The following is a 26,401-nucleotide window of genomic DNA, read 5'->3' as shown; positions in this document are numbered from 1 at the left end:
AGCCTATCTAAGCGCCTGGAGAGAGACTGATTGATGAATTTTTTGCCTAGTCATCTTACATCACCAAGGTAAGTAAAACTGTTTTTAAATCGCCTAGCAAAGGGACATTGTTCTTTAAATGGATTTACTTTAATTCGATTTTTGCTATCCATACCCTCGAGAATAATGAGAATCAACCTGTAGTACTTAAACCAGGGCTTTTCAAACTGGGCCATCGCAATGCCCCAGCCCATGGGCCCTGGCCTCTGCCCCCTTAAGGGGCGGGGCAGCCTAGAGGCAGGGAGGAGGCAGTGGCACAATCCCCAGGATCACACCTTGGCTTGGGAGCACTTACCCAAGCCTCCTGCAGCCTCCCCAGGGTTCTCCTCCCCTAATGCCCTCCTCAGAGCATTATGTAACAATGAATTAATTGACTTAATTATGCATTGTGCAGATTACATACTTAACTTTCTTGCAGGAGACAACACTGAAAACAAACTGAACTTCCATAGAATGTTACCTCTGCATAAAAACACACCCTTTCCTTGCCTCTTCAAAGTTATTCAATGGCAAGAATCAAAGTGCTACACAAACATTCCAGATCAGAGTGGATGAGAGAGGATAGGGTGGGGGAAGAATCCAACATTTGTTCATAATTTATCTTTTGCTGAACGTTGTTCTTGAAAGGTAACTGGCTTCCACAATTTAGCTAGCAGATGCATTTCTAGATCACCCAAACTGAACATAGGAAACAGCTCTTAGTGAAAGTCCTTCACAGGGTCTATAGTCAACAAATGCTCTAACAGAGCCACACAATACTGCTATTTAGACCAGGGGTGGGCAAACATTTTGGCAGGAGGGCCACATCATCTCTCTGACACTGTACATTAGAGATAGAACATGAATGAATGGGTTTTACTGAGCTTATTTATAATACACATGAGATACAGAAAAGGGGGGTGTTAAAATAACTCCTGACACACCTAACACACCTCTTCCCAGGGAAATGTACGAAACAAACTTAAGAGGAGCAAGTATGGGCTCCCTTCCCCTCCTTGCAGGAGCATGTTTTTACTCTCTTCCCCCCCCCCCAATCCTGGCAACAAGCAGCAGCAGCAAATGAACACAGTCAGCCTGGGGGCTGGTGGGCACCTCCCCCCTCAGGGCAGGAGTTTGTTTCTCCTCATTCACACACAGAAGGGAGTCTGTCTCCCTCTTAGGCTGCAATCCTATTCACACTTTTCTGGGAGTAAGCTCCACTGACGATAATGGAATTTTCTTCTGAGTAAACAGGAATAGGATTGGGCTCTCCATCCCCCTCCCGCAGCCAGCACCAAACAAACTTAGAAGGCAGAGAGCTGAGTGTTTCCCCATTCACAAAGGGACCCCCATCTTCCTGCCAGCAAACCTAACAAGCAAAAGCAGCTGTGCTTCCTCCCCATTCAAACATCCCACAACTTCTCCCCTGCAGCATCCCCCCCCCCCACACCAAGCACTCAAAGGCCAACTGGATCCACACTTTCCTGGGAGTAAGCCCCACTGACTCTATGGGACTTACTGCTGAAGAGACATGCTCTCCAGCAGCATTCAAACAACCCCACAACTTCTCCCCTGCAGCGCCTGCCCCCCCCAAGCACTCACAGCTCAGTTGGATCCACACTTTCCTGGGAGTAAGACCCACTGACTATGGGACTTACTGCTGAGTAGACATGCTCTCCAGCCACATTCAAACATCCCAGGATTTCCCCAATGCAGCGCCACCGCCCTCACCCCAAGCACACTCAAGCAGCACAACCAGACCCGCACTTTCTCTCTCCCTCCTCCATGCCCGCTCCCTTGCACCCTCCAAGCCAAACTCAAGCAGGACAATCAGGCCCAGGGCTTCTCACCCCCATCCGATGCCTGGACTCAGCTGCAGCCTCTCCAACCTAAGGGGAGTGTTTGTGGACAGGCAGGGCTTCTGCAGAGCTCTCCTGTGAGGACTGGGCAGGGCAGCTTTTCCCTCACTGACACTGATGCTGTGAAGAGCAGCCATGTCAAGCCAGCGAGGGCTCCCGCAAGTTTCCAGCAGGCCGCAAATGGCCCACGGGCCTGGGCTTGGCCAGCCCTGACTTAGACCAACAGGAGCCAAACTACAGCCTGCAGGCCGGATCCGGCACCCATCAGAATCCATTCCCGGAGTGAATGGAGTTTACCATTCTGCCAGGGAGCCTCCTTTTCTCGCCATAGAGTGCCCCCAAATATCACACCAGTCAGCCACTTCTGGGTTCAGTTGCCTTAGCAGGCTTTGCACCCTGCCTTGCACCCTGCACCATATCACTGGCCGGAGCAATGTTTGGGGGTGATCTACTGCAAGAGGAGGAGGCTCACCGGTGGAACGGAAAACTCCACTCACTCCAGGGAAGCAATTTTCCGGATGCAGCAGTCTTCTGTTTAAAGATCACTGGTTCCCAATCCGGGGAATGTGTACCCCCAGGAGAACTTGCCAGGTCCTTGGAAAATAATTGAATAATGGCAGAAAAGGGCAGATCTGTATTAGAATGCCTTGTGGGATTAATATGAAGGGTACAATTTATGGAAATAGGCCTCTAAGGGGTACACAAGTGAAAAAATGCTGGGAACCACTGACTTAGTTGGGCCCGACTTTACTCAGATCTGTCCATGGCAGTCAGACAAAAACAGAAGATTGGTTAACAAGAAAAACTTCAATGGAGGTTTAATAGTTTTAATACTTCCCCTCAATTTCAGAGTCATGTTCCTGGAAAAAAAAAAAATCTAGAAACAGGCAGTATATATTACTTCTCTGATAAAGGTTGAAAAGTGAGATTTCCCCCTCCCCCAAAGTTTCTTTCATTGCAATCGCCACCTAAGCTGATACTATCGATGGGAGCATTTATTATTGAAAATGCAGTAAAGCTTCACAAGTTTTGTGGGGAAAATCCTGTAGTTGCCAAAGGTGAATTTGATCATTTTGTCAATATATTCAAGAGCCAACTGTAATGAACACAAGCAGACAAAGGTTAAATTAGCAACTCAATGACTGGATGATTGACAACACTGGAAGATAAGTACTTCACCAGCATTGTTTTTCTTTTCCCAAGCTGCTGTATTTCTCAGAGGCTTTTCATGCATTCTCTTCACAGTGACCCTTCCCCAGGGTCTAGTTCAGGGGTCTCCAAACTTTTTGGCCAGAGGGCCGCATCAAATATATGGCATGGTGTGGAGGGCCGGAAAAACAATTTAAATAAATAAGAGATGGAACTCAGATGAGTGAATAAATGAATGAATGGGCTCATTCATTCAACCTCTCTGGCAACTCAGAACACCCTCCAGACATAATCAGAGCACAGTTCTGGTCATGTTCAGTTGAGTGGGCCAGAGGCTTTCAGGGGACAAGAGGTTGGCGGCGGGCTGGAAAGAGGCTTGCTGCGGGCCGCATCTGGCCCCCAGGACAGGGTTTGGAGACCCCTAGTCTAGGACAAAACATGAGCCCAGTTCAGGGGGAAAAGGAATGCTCTGGCTACTATGGCTGAAGCAATGCTTTTCACTTCCAGAGGATAGTCTTGTTAGTCTGCTGCAGCAAACACATTTATTTTTTCTCTACATGTGTGCATATTTTTATACATTATACATAAATAAAATATATCTGCAAACAGAAGATAACAATTTACACATGTAAGAAATTTCTGTATAAATTTAAGCTGCCACAAGCCTTTGTTGCCAATCATATTAGGAAAAACCATCCCATTTTTGTTAAGACATCCACTAAAATTGAGTGTTGGGAGAGTTAAATATTTCTTTACTCAGCGTGTGGTTGGTCTGTGGAACTCCTTGCTGCAGGATAAGGTTATGGCATCTGGCCTGGATGCCTTTAAAAGGGGATTGGACAAGTTTCTGGAGGAAAAATCCATTACGAGTTACAAGCCATGATATGTATGTGCAACCTCCTGATTTTAGAAATGGGCTATGTCAGATGCAGGGAAGGGCACCAGGATGCAGGTTTCTTGTTATCTGGTGTGCTCCCTGGGGCATTTGGTGGGCCACTGTGAGATACAGGAAGCTGGACTAGATGGGCCTATGGCCTGATCCAGTGGGAATGTTCTTATGTTCTTAAGAATTTAGTTTGTCAGCCTGCAACAATAAAGGGAACAGAATATACCTACTTCGAAAGCCTAATCCAATACTATTCGAACATAACCAGAGAGAACAAAATAAATGCAAGTCAATATGTTCTTTGTGGAGTGGCACGACTGGGAAATAAAACACTGTTGTTTGCGACTTCTGTAAGACAGAAGACCTTGTAGGTTATGTAGATAGTATTCTGCTACTTTGCCTGAGAAATGAGGGGGATCATTACTTTCCAGAGAGAACATAAATGGAACCCAGATCAAGTAATCTCTCTTTTTGAGGCTTCTTTGTGTTCACATGCTTTGTAGGGGAAGCCCATAGTAAAACACATTATGTCAACATTTCATCTCCCAGGAGACAGAAAAATTCACATTACTTTGGATCCAATAGGAAAGTTTCCAGATTTCTTGTATTGCAAAAGAGAAACAGGGCCAGTGTCTAGAATCCCCTGAAGGCTCTGAGAATTAGGAACATTAGACTCTAAAAGTAGAGCACAGTGGCTTCTCTGAAGCCCTTGATGTTCCTTTTCACTTTTGAAATCAGGACTTTTTTTCCCAGGTGACAAAACTTAGGGAATAAGAAAAACCTTCAGAAGTGGTCCAATTATTTTAAACATACATATATATGAATGCACACACCAACAACAACACATCCTTAATGAAAGTAAAAAAGACAGGCAGTTTTTGAGAAATGCTGGATCTGAACAGACTGACTAATAAAAATCCAGCATGACCATTGCATAGATCTTCATTTGGGACGGTGTCCAAATATCAGAACTAGGAGAGTCATATCAGGTGAATGTAGGTCGCTTCCCTCATCAGAGGGCAACTGGTCCCAACAAGATATTCCCAAACCACTCCCAACAACCTAGTTCTATGGCCTGCTGAGCAAGGAAGAAGTGAAAGGAGCAAAATGTCAAGGCACTCTACCTGTACAAAGCATCAAGAATCCTGAACTGTACTTTTGAAGATATTACCTTTAGAAAAATGTAATAAATAGAAGCCAATATGCTCTGTGGGCAGAGGAATTGCGTAGCAAGGACAACCTTGTTCATGTCAAGAGGGCCAAAGAAGATTCAGTGCTGCAACCAAAACCTCAGTGTTCAACTCAACAGCTGTCACCAACTATAGTTTTCACACATAACAGGATTTCAAGCAGGAAATCGCATTTCAAGCAGGATCACCTTGCACTGGAGCAAGCACCAGTTCTCGTAAGCATTCATAGGTTGGCTGCCAGTACTGAGGCTTATGTCTGAGAACTGAAATGGCACTCTCCAAGTCAGTCAAGTCTTGTCCTCACCGTTTGGCCATCCTTAAGTGTTCCTCTCTATTAACTAGCTCTGTAAAAGGTGGAGTGCTTCATCTAAAAGACAGCAAGGTTAGTGGAGAACCATTGTCAGCTGTCTGAAAACCATCAGCATGGAAGCACACAAGAGCCTGACACACCAAACATATTACTCAGCATTACCTGAAAGGCAGATGGGAAGGTTACAGGCATTATTAACTTCTAATGAGTCTGCTAGTGAGCAAATTGATGTTGGGCAGCAGGTGACAGACTGCTTCTAGTAGTACCATTTTCTTTCATGGGAGTGGGTCTTATTCGCTCTCATAGCAAATTTGGGTGGGTATCTGTCCATTTGGAAGCAGAATGGGGTCACCTCAAGATATTCTACATATTCAGGGGGCTCCATGGATACACAGAAGCATACAGGTTTGTAAAGTAAAACAAAATACAGGTGGAGCCTATTTATACGCGTTAGTTCCATTCCGTGACCCGGCACTATTAACAAAAAACACGTTGTGCTAAATTCCATAGAGTTAAGCAAATGGGCCTGACAGGCTGCAGCCTGACACTTGGAGCTGGAAGGAAACTAAGGCAGCTGTTATCAATCCCCTCCCCTCCCCCCTTTCATAGGTAGGATGCTGAGCTTTTAAGAGCCCAGTCCTATGCGTTTCTACTCAGAAGTAAGCCCCACTGTAGTCAATGGGGCTTACTCCCAGGAAAGTGTGGATCGGATTGTAGCCTAAATCTCATGCTTTGGCTTGCTGGGAAGACTTGCCTGCTGGGCTGTTTTGTTTCCATAGGCTGGAGCACAGAGAGCCTGCACCATGGGAGGGGGGAATTGGGCAAACACTCCCTGGGTTTTTTAAAGCAATCCCCTCTGTTGCTACCACACCTTCCCCTGTGTGTGTGTGAGAAAGAGTGAGAGAGCTCCACCTTGCTGCTCTGGCTACAGAGCTTTTCCGCACCCCCTTCCCCTCTTCAGCCTCTTTGCTGGCTCAGGGGCTCCAAGGGTGTTACTGTTCCTTCGCAAGGGGAGCCTCTTCCATGGCTCCAGGGCTATTTCCCTGCCTGGGCAAGGTGGAGCCTTTTTGCAGTGTTTTGGGCTGCCTTGAAACTGAGCGAGAAGCCAGCTAAGGGCAAAGTTGTGTGTGACTTTCAGTTCCCCCCACCCCATTCTCAGTTGAGATAAATCCACAGATAAAAAATCCGTGGATAAATAGGTTGCACCTGTAAATTAACATCAAAAAACCAGATTGATTCTGTGAGCTTCCTAGACCTTGAGGAATATTGAGGGGAACAGAGAAGGAAATACAGTGGTGCCTCGCATAACGAAATTAATCCGTTCTGCGAGTCCTTTCGTTATGCGAGTTTTTCGTTTTGCGAAGCGCGTTTTCCCATAGGAATGCATTGAAATTTAATTAATGCATTCCTATGGGCAAGAAAAGTCAGAACAAAGTCAAATTTGGTTTACAAAGTGTTTATTAAGTGCTCTTTAAAGGCATACATACTGTACAGAGGATTTCAAAAACAGGGGGGATGCTGAGTGGGGAGCTTGAAGGCTGTAATCCTGTGCACACTTTCCTGGGAGTAAGCACAATGGGACTTACTTCTGAGGAGACACGCACAGGATTGTGCTCTAAGCTGGAGAGGACACAGCAGCTGCACTCAATTGCTTGCTTTTGCCGTGATCATGGGGGGGAAACGTGAAGGAAATGGGGCAGTGAGAGGGTGAATGAGCAATGGGGGGGGTGCTGAGTGGGGAGTTTGAAGGCTGTAATCCTGTGCACACTTTCCTGGGAGCAAGCTGACATGAAGATCCTCCCCTTACTAGGGTGGATGGGATCATAAAGGGACATGAAGATCCCCCCCTTAAGACAAACCAGGACAATAAAAAAAAAATTCGTTATGCGAAGCATAAGTCATAAAAATTCATTATGTGAGTTACCAAACTTCGCACACCGCTTTCGTTCTGCGGGTTTTTCGCTGCGCGGGGCATTCGTTATGCGAGGTACCACTGTACTAGAGCAATGTATCTCATTGACTGGAGACGAAAACTCCTGTCTTTGCTGCTATCATATGATGGGGAGGGGAAGGAAGGGAAAACATTGCTGACATCCACTCACAGCGATCCTGACTTCTCAGTTGTTTTCTACAGATAGGTCTCACTTCCACCACAGGAGAGAGGGGGGGAAAAAAGCCTAAAAGGGACTAGAATTTAGGGAGGATACATGATTAAGGACTCCCTTTAAGCTCTGGCCTTCAGTTCAGGTCTTGCTCCAGATGCCTTTGCCTTCAAAGGAGCAGGGCTCTCCTGGTGGCAGCGCCAACCTTGTGGAATGCTCTCACTGCCAAGGTTTGCGTGGCCCTACTCCTCATCTTTTCAGGCACATTGTCAAAACCTAGTTTTTTTTGTTCAGCTTCTGGAGGGGGATCGACTGCTCACATGTTAGTGCAGCTATGTAGTCCAATCTTTCAGTTGTGGATTTTGGCTTGGTTAATGCTACTTTTCTTGTTACTGTTTTTCTCTTATTTAAGGTTCTGTGCTATTTTTGGTTTTATTCTATTGTAAGTCACCTCGGGTTCCCAAAGGGCAAGAAAAGTGAGGTAGAAATGTTTTTAAATGATACAATTTTTAAAAAAAATTAAATCTTTGGTTGGGAGCAGTTGAGACATGGAATATTGAAGGTATCATGTAAAAGAAAAAGCAGAGGAAAAAGAAAGAAATTGACCTAGTTGAGCTCCTAGGACCAAGTGGCAAGCATTTTTGAGAGTGTGTACCCGCCACACTAGACGCTGTTCCAGAACCACCATTCAGAGCGCAATACCATAGTCTTTCGAGACTGAAGGTTGCCAACTATAACCCAAATGGGCAATCTTCTAAAAAAAATTATCTCGTATGCCCATGGGAATTTTGAGCAGCAGATTATATTTGTATTTTATTTTACATTTCTTTATTGGAGAAACAAAATGCTTGAAAGCATACTTAATGAGTCTGTTTAGACAACCAATTTACTACTTCAGTTGGCAGTAATGATAAAATAAATGTTATAATTATTTAATGATGGGTGGGGTTTAAAGAACCAAGCAGCATGGCACATGCCAACAAAAGTTTGTATGCCACCTTGGGCAACGCTCCTTGGGCTCAACAGTCCTGTTCTAGGAGCTTATAGTAAGTTTCTTAGAAACGGGGAATGTGAACCACAAAGTTCACATTCCCCCCCTTCACATTCACAAAAACCACATCCTCTCCTTACACTATATAAGGATCTTTCAGGTGAAAAGAAAGGACACCCTTTCCTTTTCCCACTTTCTAGAACTAATGCCCTCCCAATATTTATTTATTTTTAAAAAGTCATGCGGCTTTTCTATAGCTCAGTGCACAAACAGTATAATATACACAGATATAAAATAAACAACAGGTGCTCTAACTGGCTGGTTTAAGGAGAAGCCATGCCTTTGCAAAATTTCTTGAGCAGTCACCACTTTGACTGGTCAGCAAATTCAAACTTGCAAATAAGACCAGATCTTGGAAGCCTCTTAACTTTGAGAAAAACATGATCATCACTGATCATAAAACAAATACCTTCAATCTTTGAATCCCCCACCAATTTCACTACAAGTTCAATTACGACTTGTATGCTAATTGTATGCTAATTGAAGCACAGGTCTTCAGAGCGCTCAAGAAGTCCCCTGCTGCACTAGGCTGCAAAAGAATAAAGGAAACTCCTCTGGAATCAGGGATGGACTATCAAGGCACAAAGAAACGGCCCTTGATGAGCTCACCCCACAATAGCCTCTGTTGCCCTGTGGATTTTGGTTATCCAAAGCCAAGTCCCAGATCCCTCATGTGTCTCCATTCCCCTGCTCATAGATTGCTCAGATACTCACTAGTGCTGCACCAAACACACACCTTCATTCCCTCTGCTACCCAAGAACACCATGCCAGCTGGCACCCAGAATATGTATCAGGCTGCTCTCATCCCTTTCTAGCCTTTTCTTCCACACCATTCTTCCACCTGCTACCACATTTCAAGTGCCCACTGAGCCACCCTCCATAAAACTATTCCCTGGGAAAGCAATCTTGGTTCCCCTGCCTTGCTTCTTTCCCCAAAACTAGGGGAGTCCCACTGAACATAATAGGACTTAGTTCTGAGTAAACATGCACAGGATTGTATTCTAAGGCTGTCTGTTTTATTATTATTATTATTATTATTATTATTAACAGTATTTATATACCGCTTTTCAACTAAAAGTTCACAAAGCGGTTTACAGAGGTTTACGGTTTAATGCCACTGGTAAAACCCCCTCCGTCAAGGATGCATTAAGAACCCTACCTGTCCATTCCTACCTGCCACCCTCCTCCCAAGCAGATCTGATAAACCAAACTGGGCAAGGGTCCAGCGAGGAAGAGGACAGCCACACACTCTTGAGGATCCTATCCACAACATCAGGCTGTACAAGCTGAAAAGAAACCCAAATAACAGAACCAACAGGTGTCATGAGGACAGCAAAAGAAACAGTCAACATGGAGTCAAAATTGCTCACATCTGCCACAACTTAATCTGTGAAGTTAGTTAGTAAACTGAAATTAACAGACAACCAAGTTGTTCTCCCCCCTCAGGAACCAGATGGAGAAGATTCCAGGTGACTGGGAACAGGTCCACAGGATTATTTTTTGCAGATGCAAGAAAGAAAAAAGCTTTCTTGATGACATTGAACAGGCTCTAGCATGAAATCTATCCCATGTTCAATCAGACTCATTGTGAGCTTTATGCCACCATTGCTCAAGACACCGAACAAGCTGCTTCACTGCCCACAGCTCCTAGGAAAAATCAGGAAACTGCTCTGGCTCCGCAACAGGGCAGAGGTCCCTTGGGAATAATCTTATCCACAGCCTGGTCATTTCCACATTCCAGTGGTTATCCAGGGCTTCAGACAAGTCACCAACCCTAGTGGCAGGAAAATCTCCCAGAGCTGTGCTCTGAGCCACTGTACTTGCTCCCTGTACATGTGGTCAGTTTTTTCCGTGTGCACATATCAGGTGTACTCTAAGGCACACGTAATAACACCAAGTCTTTCTAATGCTACAACTTGACACCAGCATGACTTGTAGGTACACTTCCATAAATATCAGAAGTAGATTTGGACTGCCTTATTCGATACTCCTTAGTCAAAGTACTATCTTTGTATTGAGTCATATAATATTTTCCCCTGGTTTTCTCTGGCTGTACTTGATTTGTAATAAAATAAAGCAAACCATTCTTGTTCATCAAATCACAAACAGTAGTTTTAACGAGGTCCACAAAAAACGGCAAAAAAAGGAGCATTCTTTAAGCGGAGGGTGAAACAACAAAAGTGAAATGGTCTTTAAATGGACAGAGCTGACATTCTGTCATATACTGAGGTATGTTCCACACTAATAATACTTAAGATTTATATAGCTCTTTGAGTACACAAAATGCTTCACATAAGTCAATTCTCTTTATTCACTTGGGTTAGGTTCCTGAAAAACCCAGTGGATACAGAAATCACAATTAACGGAATCATTAATCATATGGGATTAACAGGGTTGGGTTCCGCAGACAGCTATGCTATACACCAGTGGTTCTCAAACTGTGGGTCTGGGATCCACAACTGGGTCATGACTCATTTTTAGGTGGTTCAGGAAACTGACAGGGCAGTGCACATCAAGGCTATGCGCATCAAGAGTTAAACAAGCTGCTACTTAGGAGGGGAGCACCGCAGCACAGTCACCATTATAGCCATACTCTTTGGCATTCATATATCAGGCAACCGTCTCTAGGACCTCTAAGAAGTTTGAGAACTGCTACACCCTATTTGAGTATTTGCATACCACCTTGTATACTGGATAAGCAAATCTGCCAAGTGTGCAGTTACTGATGATTCACTGCATATTATCTTGATGCTATCCTTACAACAGCCATGTAAGGATTATTAACCCCACCGTCACTGCAGGGGAGAGGGACTGAGAGAGCATTGTTTGCCTATCCTATAGCCACCTTGTAAGAATTCATAAAAGAAGGGAAATCTGAACCAGGGGAATTCTGATTCACAGCTTAGTCTCTTAGCTGCTATGCTGCACCAGATCATCCTACTACAAACTGCTTTGGACAGAGTCAAGAACAAAAAAAAACAGAACATTATGAACACATGTGATTGCATTGTGAGCACAGGAACATTATGAACACAGGAACAGGTAATAATCATCTAAAAAAGTGACCTTGTATCAGTACTGATGCTTCAGGTCAAACTGTACCATATGTCTTAAAAACAACCTTGAGCATTCTGGCACTGAATTACCATCATAGAAGGATTTGTACTATTTGATATAGGTTCAACCAATAACAGCTTCCTACTACTAGAATCCAGTATACTTTTAAAATCTAAATTAAAAGCCATCAGAAATCCTCACTCTATGGCTGCAATCTTGTATCTAGTTCAATGCATGAAGGTTTTTAGTAAGTCGTGCCCCAGGCCCCAGAATGCCTTAAAAGACATAAGAACGTCACTTCTGGTTTCCTGAGGGAAACTGGAAGTAGCGTCTTTTCAGCTGCAATGGCAATTCTGAAGCCCATAGAGGCTGCGGGCAGACACTTACAGCCTCTGTGGGTTTCAGAAAGCCCATAGGAAGATCGAAAGGGGCTGAAACAGTGGATTTCCTTATCCACAGTTTTCTGTATCCACAGGGAGGAGGTCCAAGAACAGATCCCTCGCAGATACTGAAGCCCCATCTATAGTAATATCATTAAGAATATTTATATTCCACTTTTCAATAAAATATGAAAAAAGCAGTTTATGGACAATTGTCTGCCAGTGAGAATGCTAACAGGAAGTCCTCCTGTTGCGTTCTCATTATCGCTTCCTGTAATGTTTCTCTAGCAGTTATGGGCCTAGATTCTTGCTATCCTTGCAAGATCAGCAGGTTCTTTCTCTTTGCTTCCTATATCAAAGAGAAAGGAATAATCTTCCTTTTGCAAAGCATTCGCAAACAGGCGAGTCATGAGTTCGACAGGGGGATTTGAGTAGGATTCGCAGCTATCCAGTTTCAGGTCTCTGTAGTAGCAGCAGGAACCCATACCCCAGGGATACAGGGGGATGCCTTTAATCTACTAAAAGTTTATGCTATACAATTGAAATGACTGGCTTGTAGTTAGCAGAACCGGACAGCCTCAAGCAAGCCATTTTGGTTGCAGTTTTGTACACAGTAAATACATTCAGGTTTTGGGGGGGAGAAATCAGAGGTATTTGACATTTCTCACACGTAAAATGGGCAAGCTTCTACAAATCTAACCTCAATGCAACACTGAGTAGCAACTCCAACACAAACCAATTAGCAGGTGATAGAACAAAAAAAGGTTTTTTGTACCCAGTGACAAGTAGAGCCAACAGGTAACCAAGGACCAAGTGCAACAGTTTTATGTTTTGTCTTTCAGTTTGCATAATATATGGCTTTTGAACACTGTCATAAAGGTAACTGTATACTTTTAAATACTTTTGAAAGAGTTTGTCAACTTGTTCTTCCCTTGCACTGAATTCCAAATAGCTACTAGGTTTCTAAACCATACAATGGGATCAATTAAGGACAATAAAGGAGTTTACTACAGTTACAGTAGAATTAAGTGCATATCATTATGGGCCTGTATTCACAGCATGTGCTACAGACATATGGAAGACATACAGTCCAACAAGTCAAACACAAGTTACTACCCATGTGAAGAAGCATCACTCTACTTCTTGCAGCACCTTCTGTGTCCCAAATAGGCTGCCTGTCCTTTAAGAAAAAGACAGCATGCCTTTCTTCATATTCTATGCTATAACATCAGTGAAGCAGTCAGGCTTAAAGCACATTCAACAAGTGCAGAATTTCCCAGATGTAGATGCTGCCAATTTCCATGAGCAGGTCCTCCAACATAAACTATCAGGTAAGCAATGGGTTGCATGAGCCAGGTTTCAATACACTTGATAAAAAAAGCTTTCTAAAAGGCCGAACTGATTAAAGTTTGTTAACTTCGAACACACAGTTCTGCCTTCACAAAAGTAAGCAAACAGTACCTTGATCATACCAGTAAGTAGCCCCCAAAGAATAAACAAACGCATCATTAAAACAAGTTATGAATGGGTGCCATTCCCACCACTACTGACAATGAACCCCCCACATCACCAAGAAGACCATAGTGACTAAACCAACCTCACAACAAGGCTGAGAGGCAGAGTGTTTGGAATTCAGCAAGACAGAAAGGACAATAGCCATGGTCAATATTAAGGAACGAAAGGGCAACAACCATGGTCATTATCAAGGAATAAAACAAGCAGAGGCAAGAGAAGAAAGGGTTCAGAGATGCACTTGTGGGGAAAAGCAGCCCTTCTGCAACTTCCACCAAAAGCTGCCAACCAGTGACATACAAAGCCAGGCACTGCACAAGAGAGAAAAAATGGGCAATGAAGTATCCAGTTCTCACTAAAAGCAACTAGACAATCATACGCTTCTAACCAGAGATTTCACTGAAGGGAACAGGGCATGGATTTTTGGTCAGCCTTTGCTACCACCTGAGTTGCTGGCAGCCAGCAGTTACCACCCTAAAGCTAAAAAGAAAACTGAGTAAGCTCTATAAAGACCCTGCTGTTTATCCCAACCCATTGCTTCCATGAGCAGCCATTTATTTTCCTCTGTGATGACTTCTTTTCCACAGCTGCTGCAAAGAAAAGTTAGTCAGATGAAATAACCATTTGGAACAAAAGGGAAAAAATCTCGATTGTTAGGAATATTCCAAAAGCAAGCCTTGAAGAAAAAAAAATCTTTTGTATCTGAAACACAAAGCTAATGCAGCCATCAAGCTAGCAGTACATTAAACACCGAAGTGTTTCTTCAGCGCCCTGTGAGTGCTGACACTAAAGAGCTTCTGGCAGTGGCACACAAACTTGTAAATGGGCAAATGAGAGAGAAGAGGAAAGTCTGCACAGCACTGTATCACTGCCTTGTTGCTGTTCCATTTGTATTAATGCTGATGCTCTCCAGCACATTAGCAAACATTGCTCAGCATCTGTTATCACATCACTGCTGAAAGGCAGGGCAGACTGATGACTGTGTGGAGATCTTGGATTAGCTTGTGTGACTGGAAGCACACTGCAAACTTCCATGTGTCAACATCCAACACTAAGGCTCTTCAGAGTTTTCCAGAGTTGGCTACAAAGGAGGATCACATTAGCAAAGCCATAGGCAGCATATGCTGTTCCTCTCTCACTCCCCGTCCCAGGCACTGGCAATAGCTGGTGGGAGGGTGCATGGTTTGCATGCAGAGGGTGCCAGGTTCAATCCCAGGAAACTCCATGCAGAGCTGGTAAAGACCCAATTAAAATCCCTCTCGAGCAGTGTTTCTCAAACTGTCAGTAAGGACCCAGTAGGTGTGTCGCGAACCAATTTCAGGTGGGTCCCCATTCATTTCAATATTTTATTTTTAATATATTAGACTTGATGCTACCATGGCATGTGACTGTATTCGGGAAATGTTACAGATCTGTACTTTGACAGGTTACTATGTATACGTTTTTAACAATGATAGTCAATGTAGTTCACTCCTGGGTAAGTGTGGATAGGATAGCAGCCTAGGATTGTGAAAAATTTTCATGCTTGGTGATGTCACTTCCAGTCATGACATCACTTCTAAGTTAATGACATCACTTCTGCTGGGTTCCAACAGTTTAGCCTTTTAAAAAATGGGTCCTGATATTAAAAGTTTGAGAACCACTGCTCTAGAGCACTGGTGCTCAAAGTGGTGGGTTGTGACCCACCACAGGGCTTGAAAAAGGCACATTCCCCCTTAAGGGGAGTGTCCTAGGAATGGGTGCCCCAGCAGTTCCACAGTAATCACAGCACTGTAAGCAGCCAGAGGTTTGTCTCCCTGTCTGGGGGGGATGGGTCTGCAAGCCTCGGAGAGGGTCTGGGACACCCGCAGCCTCCTCTGTGGGTTTCCCCTAAATGTCTTATTGCTCCAATCTGCAAGTCAGAGCACAATTCCAGTAAACAAAATAGAAATCAGCATGTATTCAATTATACCGCAACCTTGCACAGATATACAAGTAAACTCAGAAGCCTCCTTAAAATCAGTTAAACCATTTAACCAAATACTATTAAATACTGAACTTGGCTAGTAAAAACCCCACATTGTTAGTGTGTTTGTCCTTGGATGCTCTATGTACAAACAGAAGTGGCAAGGAAACACACACACCCCTCAATGTATCAATCGAAGAGGCCATCTAGATGCTGGGGTCAAAGATCTTAAAATTTGTGGATCCCATCAAATTGTTGATAAGCTCATATCTAAGATTGTCCAATTTCTTAATTATCTTCCCTTGTTCCTCACCAGTCAGATCTTTAAAGGCAGAGATCACCTTCAATCTTGTCTCCTTCCATGTGCAGCTGCAGAAGTAGATCACTTGGAGGGGATTCAGTCGCACCCTCATTATGGGCTTCTGACAGGATATCCTTGCTACTAGAGGGTACCAATGCTAGGTATCTGTTCAATAGCTAGAATTCTGAGAATCTTAAAATCTCAGATTTCACCACAAAATATTTCAGGATCTCTTACTGGGGAGGAAAAGGAACCAAAGATTCCTGGTGAGAGTGGAAAGGAATTTGTACAGGTGCTGCCCTCATTCCTCTGACTCCTCTATCCTGCTGCAGCCCCTCCCACATTGTTCCAGAACACTATTCAACCTTTAAAGTGGATTGGGCAGGAGGTCTGGTCTAGAGGGTTGAGCCTCCATTTGCCTGAAGATAACATCCGAAGGTCACCAGTTCGAGGCCACCGGCACCGTGAATGGCAAGACCTTGAAGCAGATGACAAGCCCAGCCAAGTTATCCCACCTGCTCTTGGAGAGATGAAGGAGCTGCTTGTCAGCCTGCATAGGAGGAATCTGGAGGCCAGAAAGTGATAACAGACCATAAAAGATCCATCTGAAATGTTGTGCGGTTCTTGAAAGATAGAACCTTTCTTCCATTGTAAAAATCCCTACGGGGATTTAGAACAGCCTGCCTATGTAAACCGCCTTGAATTAAAGTCTGAGGAGAAATCTGATAACCAAGAAAGGTGGTATATAAATGCCTTTATTATTATTATTATTATTAATTATTATTATTATTATTATTGGGGGTATTGGGGGCTGCATAAGGGATGATTAGGACAGGCCTGTTTGTGTGAGTCAAATTCTGCTGGGCCACTTTGGATACAACCCAGAGGTAGGGGTTTGGAAAAGATTTCTTAGCCCATGTTATGATTTTAAAGGGCTGAACCATTACGGATCATTGTGAATTCGCACTCCAATTACCAAACTGGTTGAAAGACTAAGCTGTTATAGCAAGACTTAATGTGCTACAAATGATCTGGTCACATTAAGACAAAATGATGGGTGCACCATTAAGCCTCAGTAGTGTTAAGCATACTTTTAACTTTTGTGTCAACTCCTGTAAACATAATATGCACATTGGTCCTACTGTTTCCTACTGTATACACTTCTTCTGTAGTCCAAATAATAGGGTGTCTATCCCTTCCATCAGCCAACATCAGCCTGTTTTACAACTCTTAATTTTCCTCACTCAAAAATATTAAAAAATATTTAGAATTCTCATTTAGCATTTGTTTGGGTGCTCATTTCAATTTCTACATGTCTTAGGCCTATCTTTGAAGGCTAAAATTGAAGTGAAGGCACTTTGAAAGACTTATGTACAAATTCTCTCAAACAGCCATCACCAGGGAACTTCTTCAAAGAATGAAGTACACCCAACAGATTCTGATACTTCGGGATGAAGTGAAAGACTAGGAATGAGGACAATATCGATGATTTTAAATTGATTTGTAGACCACTGCCAAAGACACATGCGCTGGTATTATTTTGTGCCTTCATGCACAGTGGCACCAAATATCCAGGCATACACTCTTACTCCCCCCCACAACTCTTTTGGCTGGAAACTTGCAGAACAATTCCCAGAAAGATGCTACTGGGAATTAAAAGGAGGGGTGAACAGCCATCCTTCCCCGTTTCCCATGCTATTTTCACATCCCCAAGAAACTCTTAGCAGCCGAAGCTTGTGTCACAAGAACAAGACAGAAACCAATTCAAAAGTACATTTATAAGAGGCCATGGGAGAGTTTCAAGTGGTCACAAAGAAAATATGAAGAGGCCTCAAAGTTTCTTCCAATTCCTGTAGATATAGAGATGGAAATTTGGTGGGAAGAAGATACACTTTTCAGATACTGTATTATAAAGATCCATATCACATTTTACTCACTAATAGATTATTCCAATGTGGGTTCCTATGCAATGGTGTAGTGGTTTGGGAGGTGGACTCAGACCTGGAAGATCCAGGTTTGAATCCCCCCTCAGCCATGAAGCTTCCTGGGTGACCTTGGGCCAGTCACTTTCTCTCAGCCTCACCTACCTCACAGGGTTGTTGTGAGGAAAAAAGGAGGGGAGCAGCTGTGTACACCGCCCTGAGCTCTTTGGAGGAAGGGCGGTATAAAAAAAAGAAATGTGAAAAAAAAATGTGGAAGGTAGACATGGGATTTACATGCCAGCAATCCCAGGAAAGAAACTCAAGTTTCAGAGAATTTCCATTCCCAGGAATGTTAGCATGCTGTTCCTTCATTAAACACCATTTTCTCAACAGATTTGCATAATAATCTCCATAAGAAAAATCCTGAGCAGGCAAAATGTTTTGCGACAATGGGCCACAAATAAAATGTACAATCTAACAGTCACATGGCTAAAATAATGGGTTTTAATCAGGACAGGATGTCAGCAATGGGGAAACATGGACTAGATGAATGAACAACACCAAATTGAAGTGGCAAACAACTTGGGAACAGTCCAACGGAGTTGGTAACATCATTCTCTTCCAGAGCTAAGAGCAGTAGCGTACACTTCTGCAACCCGATTTAAATGATTATGTTAGCCATCAAGGCATGAGAGTTGAAATGACTTGTCCAATGTAATAGAGCAATTTAGTGGTACAGCTAGAAGCACAGGTGTTTTAAGCTCTCACTTCAGTGACCTAAGCACTGGGCCTCATACTTACAACTTTTATGCATATTTATTACAAACCACCAAGAGGAAAAGCCTCTATAGGAAATAGCCACTTAAAACTGCACACATCTTATATCTAGTGACTTGAATTCTACAATAAAAATTCCAAATTCTGCAAATACTGTACATTAAAGCTGAAATCCTATGCCCACTTACCTGAGAGAAAGTTCCACTGAAATCAACATAATTTACTTCTGACTATATATGATTGCACCCCATTTTATTAGTATAAGTTATAATTATATTATATCAGTGGGGGATCACAGAAACAGAAGTGCAAAAATGGTTACAAGTAGGTGCTCTCCAAGTCAGGGAGCTGAACACCAAAAAAGGTGGCGCGCACGCACAAAGAAGGAGGCAAAATTCCCCTGTGTCTCTTAATAAGAAATTAGAGAATGTTTTAACTTTTTATCAATATGGTTCCTGAAGATTGACATTTTCCCCCCTTCAGAACAACGAGCTATTTTGAGGGTGGCCTGCTTGTTATCCTCAATGCCAGAACAGCAGCTAACACACAGGATTCCCTAGGCCTATGTCACAGTCAGCAGGATTAATATCCAAAGCTCTTTTCGCACGGCTGAGTGGAAGCTTTAATTTGAACAAGGACTGCATCTGCCTGGTGTCCCACTACACCTTCAAGATCCATGCATGGCTTTTAAGGTTCTACTGCCATACAATCAATTAACTAGCAGCATTGCTGGGATAAAATTAAAACTTTACCATCACTGTTCTTTCAGGCAAGAGAATGAAAAACACAACTTCCTCAGCGTCAAGCTAGATGGATTCACAAACAGCAGTCCCACTTCCACCCAGCTCCTGAGGCAAAGCAGAGCTAACCGTTCAAGCTAAAGAGGTATATGCCACTCCAGGACACGTAATATTTTGAAAGATAGGGCAGAAACACGATGAGCTCAACAGACAATACTAATGATAGGCATACAAGTGCTTGTGCTTTTAACTGAAATGGTCCACAGAAACCAGTGAGAAATAACCTAGTCTCTTTGTCTCCCCCACCTACCATTTAGTTCACTCTGACATTTTATGCTTTCTTTCCTGTTGCTGACCTCACATAACCTCCATCTCAGAGGGTGGGAGGCCAAATATCTGCAGTCCTATAATTCCATTACAAGCTGCCCTGGCTAAATCAATCTCACAGATGTTTGCCATCCTCTTGGGAAAGAGTAAACTACTAGGCATTGCTGCCACCAACTATAAACGGTGACAGATATCAAGATCTGTGGCCAAACAAATGCTCTCGCTCCACAACAGAAGCCACAGATCACCAGGGCCGAAGGTACAGATTTCCTAAAGGCAGTTACAAAAATCACAGTGAGCAAACTCAAAGTGAGTTACCAGAAAGACAGAAGATGTTCTAGTGAACAATTCCGGCTGCCTCATTCCTACCACCATTCCCAGGACCAACCACCTACATCCTGTTAGCAATTCTATTACTACTAAGACTACTTCTCTTCCGTTTTTCAACAAAAAAGTTCATAAAGCAATTTACAGAGCAAAGGAATAAAATGGTTTCCTACTCCAAAAGGGCTCACAGAATTAAAAAGATACAAAGTGAAATACCAGCAACTGGCAAAGGAGCTACACTAGGATAAAAAGAGGCAGTTCTCCCCCTGCTAAATATAAGAGGGCCACAACTTTAAGGAGGTGCCTCTTTGCCCAGTTAGCAATAAGCTCTGTGAAACAAGTTTGAACAGCAAGGACATGTAGAAAAGCACTCTCTATTACTGCTCCACATTTAGGAAACTCTTCCCACACAGAAGCTCAAGCATCCTAACCTGAACACATGTCACAAGCCTTGAAGACCTTTCAATCTGGTTATGCACTTGGTGGGGAAGAATAGTTAGGAATGGGTATATAAAGCTCCCAGGTTTTAAATTTTTGCTTTTTAAAAATATTACTAATCCTAAATCTCCAGGATAGGATAAGTTGTATATGCAGCCCAACAAAGGAGCTAACAGGAATTAATTCCAGGAGAAAGGGTTTCAACCAAGGACCTCAATCTAAACAGAAAAACCAAAATCACCTGGCTGACCCTATTTCTTGGTAAAAACTTGGGGAAGCGATTGCCAACTTTAGCTTAGAGCACACTGTTTTATGCTTGAATCCTTCAATCCCTCAATTTTGTAGGCCTGTGTAACTGGTCGCGTCACTAAAGCCTACACCATCTCAGACCTAAAGTGATACAACAAAATTGCTAAGGATCATGAAAAGGATAAGAGCTTAGTAAAAGATACAATATTGTGGGCAAAGACTTCCCAAGATGGACTTAACCCAGGCCACTCAGATCAAACATAAAGATTGCTGCCTAATTCATGGCTTTGCCAAGTCTCAAGAAGACAGCAACTGGGCAGCTATAGACCAAATACAAAGAATGAAGTGGTATAGTTCTTGTCATGTGGATTGGGTTTTTTGGATGATCTTGAGAGACCACCCACAGACAGGTGGTGGTGGTTGAAACAGGAAGAGTCCAAGGCTAAACACTAAAGCTGAAAAACTAGAGAATCAGCCTGTTGCTCCTGAGCTTTCCACTACACACTTAAGTCAGTCCTTCAGTACTTATCTTGATTACAGATTTTTCACCTGTCAAAGCATAATCAGTACCATTCATAAGAAACAAAGCTTTCACCTTAAATAAGCCTGGAACACAATAGCTGTGTGCTGTGGTTTCCAGGGTTGTTAGCAACAAAGTGTTCCTTGGAGAGCTGGCGTAACATAGTGGCTAGGAGACTGAGCAACTAATCAGGATGTCCTATTTGAATCTTGCCTCTATAATGAACTCAGACAACCCACTCTCTCAGACTCAGGCCCACAATCTGCAATACAAGAATGTTGCTCTGCCTTACAGAGCTGTTTTAAGGTGCCTTCAATTAAAAAACTCTAAAGTGATGAATAAATGCTAAATGTTATCTTTAGGCTGAAATGTTACTTACCTTGAGAGTAAGCCCTAAACACAGTGGGGTTTACTATCAAGTACATACATAAGATCAGTTGATGATAGAGGACTTTGGAAGAATCTAAAAGCACTTAAAAGTTATTACATAGCCTTTCAATTTTTGAGCCAGGAACAGGCACTGCCCGCATTTCACAGTAAAAAGAACTCAGTAAGAAGAATATACCCAACACACCATAATGATTAAGAATGATTAAACACTAGCTTCTTGAAGATGGCTAGAGGAGAATGATTGCCTTTCAGTCAAATGAACTACCATGGATTAGAAAGTATCATGGCTTTTGCAGTACATATCACTGCAGTTCATACCACTGAATAAGGCAGTGGGGGAAGTTCATCTTGAAACCTAACAACTAGTTTTGGATAAAAAGTCTATCTATAAAGTCAGTGTCAGCTCATGTGACTAACCTGCACCAAGCTAAGAAACATAAAACCTTCCTCAGATGCACTCTCCTGATAAGTATTTAGAAACATTAAACATATGCTGGGGAATGAATGAAGGCCTGCCTTTATCTGATAAGCCTCAACTGGTGTGGAAAGAGAATTTTGCAGGCATGAATACTGCTTTTTTGTGATCAGATATCCTTGCATTCATGGCACTGTGAGTCAGCTTGGTTCAGAGAATCTGCCTGCAAGGATTCAACAACTCAATGTTTACATTGATTAGAAAGCCTAACACCCATCACTGGGATAGAAGCTGCCACTTTGCAATATTACTGGTGGTACAAAGTTAAGGCCAATAATTCAAATGCCTGCATGAAAAATCATGTCAGTCACCTTTTCTAACATAACTTTGTTAAGATGACATGGAAAACACTGTCATAAAACCATGCACAATGTCACACTTGACTACAATGTGTCTTGAATTTCTAGGAAAAAATGGAGCTCATACTAATAGAGAATATGTGTGGAGTAAATTATCTAACAGACACAAGTTTTTTGAGCATCTTTCCAAACAAATACTTCATTCATTAGAGATGCTAGATTTCAACCACTGTGCCTTGGCACACTGGTGTGCGCAAATTGTCTGCAGGTGTGCTGCGAGAGTTTGGGGGAGGGTCATTTGTTAATAGGGCCAATGGGATGTGAGCTCCCCACAAATAGCACATATGCCTTGTCAATTGTCAAAAAACTGATTGCACGCCTTGACAATGTACATTGTCAGTGTGCTGTGAGATGAAAAAGGTTGAAAATCACTGTGCTAGAGCAACCAAACACCATAACTAGGTACATTTGCAATCTAGTCCTAGATACAGGCCACTACCTTGATCTCTACCTTGATAAACTTCTGCCTCCAGAACAAGACACCCACTGTAGCTTCTTTCTCTGAATATGACTTAAATGACATACTTTAATAAAAATGAAAATTCTCCAAAAATTCAAATACAAAGCATATCAGCATACAAGACAACTGAAAGAACAAAACAGTAAAAATAACACACTTCCACAAAGTCTTCACATGGCTTAATGCAAATTACTTTATGGATGTTCTCACTACTTTTCTCTCTCTCCTCCCCCCCCCCTTAATCCAGGAATGAAAATGCCAATTTTTAGTTGCCACTGTAGTGGTAAAATGACTTATTTTGCTAGAAGGAAAAACAGCTCCAGTCTAGAAAAATCTGGGAATCATTGGAGTTTGGAGTAACCGAGCTGCTAGCAAAGTTTCTTGTCAATTTGGGAATTTCTCAGCTTTCAGAACTAACCACAGATAATCAGATTGCATGAGTAAGCCTTAGCTGGAATCTTTTAGTCCCAACCCTACAAAACTATGTAAGGAGAGGAGGAGGAGTCTAGCACACTTCCAAATCTATCAAACCTTCAGCCTTGATTACCTTGAAGCATAATAGGAGACACTTCTCATAAAGCATAATATAAAGCTTCTCATGAAAGCTTCTCATGAAGCTTCTCATATAAAGCTTCTCATGAAGCATAATAGGAGACACTTGATTAGCCTTGAAGCATAATAGGAGACACTTCCAGAGAGAAGGCAACACTGAGTACTATGCAACTGAAAATGCTTTCCCAAGTCCCTTCCCTTAGAGGAAAACAGGTTTTTGATTATTAAAGGGATAACATGACAGCACATCAAGAACACAACACAAAGAATTGGTACCTGGAGAAATACATCTCTAATGGCAACATACTACCATACTGAGGAGCAAATCTTTCACCAAATCTCCAAAACCTGAACAGAAATAAAATACCAAAACACAAGGCACCACTCAACCAGCTTCCCAAGGCAGAGACTGTCAGCTTGTTTTTCCTTTGGTTTCTTTCCCCCATCTTCATGCTACACTCTACTGAAATGACAGTTACCTCCCTCCTTTTTTCACAGCACTCTGGGAGCCCAACCCTATGCATGTCTACTCAGAAGCAAGCCCCATTCTAGTCAATGGGGCTTACTCCCAGGTGAGTGTGGGAAGGACTGCAGCCTAGTCAATGGGACCAACCTTATGCATGTCTACTCAGAAGTAAATTCCATTATAGTCAGTGGCGTTTACTCCCGGGTAAATGTGGATAGAATTGCAACCTCAGAACCCAACCCTATGATGACGCTACTAAGAAGTAAATCCTATTATAGTCAGTGGGGCTTACTCCTGTGTAAATATCGATAGAATTGCAACCTCAGAGCCCAACCCTATGGTGTCTCCTCAGAAGTAAGTCCCATGCTAGTCAATGGGGCTTACTCTCAGGTAAGTGTGGAGAGGATTGCAGCCTGTGTGCCCAAGCCTATGCCTGTCTCCTCAGAAGTAAGTCCCATTAGAGTCTATGGGGCTTACTCGCGGGTAAGTGAGCAGAGGACTGCAGCCTTGGGCGCCTGCATCTCTCAATTGCTGCTGAACTTCCCCCGCCGGCGACTGCCACCACCCTGCAACAGCTGCACTTCTGAGTGGCCCCAGGCAACTCCTCCAGATAGTCCCGGGCTTCCCCCGACCCCTTCTGGAGACGCTCCTCAGGCTCTCCAAGGCACAACCGAAGTTCTCCTCCGAGCCTTCCCTCGGGGACTCCCTCCTAACGGAGCACCGTAGCCTTCCTCCCGCCCGCGCCGCCGGGAGCCCCGGCACCTCCACCACAACTGCTGCCCCCATCGCCTCCAGCCCCGCTCTCCGCTCGCTGTCCCCTCCCGGCCCCCGTAACTCACCTGAGTGGGGAGGGTCCGCGCCCAGTCGCCTCGCTGTTGGGAGGGCCCCCCAGCCCAGCCGCTGGGAGGGGGGCTCAATGGCTCCGCAACGGCGGCCCCATCAGCGGCGTCTCCACCTGAGGAGGGACCGAGCCCCCCTCCCCTCCCTGAGCCACTTCCGGTCCCTCTGCTAGGAGACAGGCGTGGGGAGAAGAGCATCGAGCGGCTCGAGTGATAGAAGAAAGCGCCCAGGGCATCGTTCCGACAGGGGGGTGGGGGAGCCGCCTACCGAGCACGTCGAACACACCCCGAAGGACTCGACCAGCAGGGGAACGCGGTCGAGGACCGAGCGCATCGATTGAATGTGTACTAGGAGACGGTCAGAATGCCAGGAACTAACGTTCCGAGCGCCTACCGTATCGATCACGGGCAGCCCGTGCACGTGCACGTCGAGAGCTGGACTGGGCGTGTCTGGTCCTGGAGGAGCTGAACGCAGCGTTGCGCCTCCTGCTCTTTATTCCCGACTCCACTGAGGCTGCCATCCCTCCAGTTTCCTGGGAGTAAGCCCCACTGACTCTAAAGGGACTTACTTCTGAGTAGACCTGCAGAGGCTGGGGCTCTGAGTCATCAGGTGACAATTGCTGTGCATGGAGCTGCTGTGTGTGTGTTTGTGTGTGTAAAAGGCCTCTTCCTATCCTAAGCAGGTTTCATCAGTTCCATTGCTCTGAACGATACTGACAGCAAAATCCTAGCTATGTCTGCTCAGAATTCAGCCCCACTGGGGCTTACTCCTAGGAAAGTGTGTGTAGGATTGCAGCCCTTTGCACACTTACCTGGGAGTCAGTTTACTGAACATAGTGTGACTTACTTCTGAGTAAACACATTAAGACTGCGCAGTTGCTGTATTTGTTTAAAGCCATTTCTGCCCAAAGGTGCATATACTCAACAGGGATCACATGCGTACACCTGTGGGCTGGGCAGGCACGCGTTAAGGCTTTAGGGCATAAGCCTAATCAGATCTTCGGAGCCACTGAACTCAGTGTATGGATGTCAACCAAACAACTACCTGTACAAAGGATGATAGGGAGCTGGCAAGGCAACTCTTGCTCAGCCTGAAGCAGAGGATCAAGCTGGCTCTCCCTCAGCACCACTGATAGGGACAGGCCTATAGGTGCAAACCTACCAGACATCCTCTGTCTTTCATGTTGTGATGCAGTGAGACCAGGCCATCCCTCACCCCCCCCCCATTTAAACTACTGCACCTTAAGAAACTGGTTTTAATATTTGTATTAGTATTTAGTACTTGGCACTGTGAGATACAGGAAGCTGTACTAGATGGGCCCTTGGCCAGGGTGACCAGATGTCGTAACCACAAAAGAGGACAAAGCACCCCAAAATGTAGGACAAACAAGAAATATGTAGAAGATGACAAAATAAAAGCTAAAAACACTCATATATTGATTTCGTGTGGTTATACACTGAATTAGTTATTATCAAAATTAAAACAATTACATATAATTTCTTAATTACAAGAGGACTCTGTCCTGCCTGCCTGCCTGGAACATTTAAGTTCTTTTCCAGGACACAAGGCTAAAAAAGAGGACATGTCCTGAAAAGAAGGCACATGTCCTTGGCCTGACCCAGCAGGGCTCTTATGTTCTTGTTATTTAGTACTACTTTGAATAGGCTCAGATCGGTATCAGTTATAGCACTATTAGACAATCTCGATTACACAATTGTGTAGCAGAGGGAATTTCAGCAGGTGCCACTTGTCCTCTCACAAAGCAGCACACCTGCTGAAATCTCCTCCTCTACACAAT

General features: G+C 43.8%; 1 protein-coding gene across 1 annotated transcript in view; it reads right to left on the bottom strand.

Annotated features, from left to right (window-relative positions):
* IKZF4 (IKAROS family zinc finger 4) overlaps positions 1-24,727 on the bottom strand; it is a 71,191-nt gene extending 46,464 nt beyond the window's left edge. The window contains exon 1 of the mRNA XM_066615160.1: positions 24,603-24,727. The gene's annotated coding sequence lies outside the window, so the exon portion shown is untranslated. The remainder of the gene's footprint in view (positions 1-24,602) is intronic.
* Positions 24,728-26,401: the final 1,674 nt, after the last annotated feature.

Source organism: Tiliqua scincoides, chromosome 2, assembly GCF_035046505.1.
Source record: "Tiliqua scincoides isolate rTilSci1 chromosome 2, rTilSci1.hap2, whole genome shotgun sequence".
Taxonomy (NCBI): Eukaryota; Metazoa; Chordata; class Lepidosauria; order Squamata; family Scincidae; genus Tiliqua; species Tiliqua scincoides.
The sequence above is the reverse complement of the archived record's forward strand: the minus strand, read 5'-3'. Positions and strand labels throughout refer to the sequence as shown.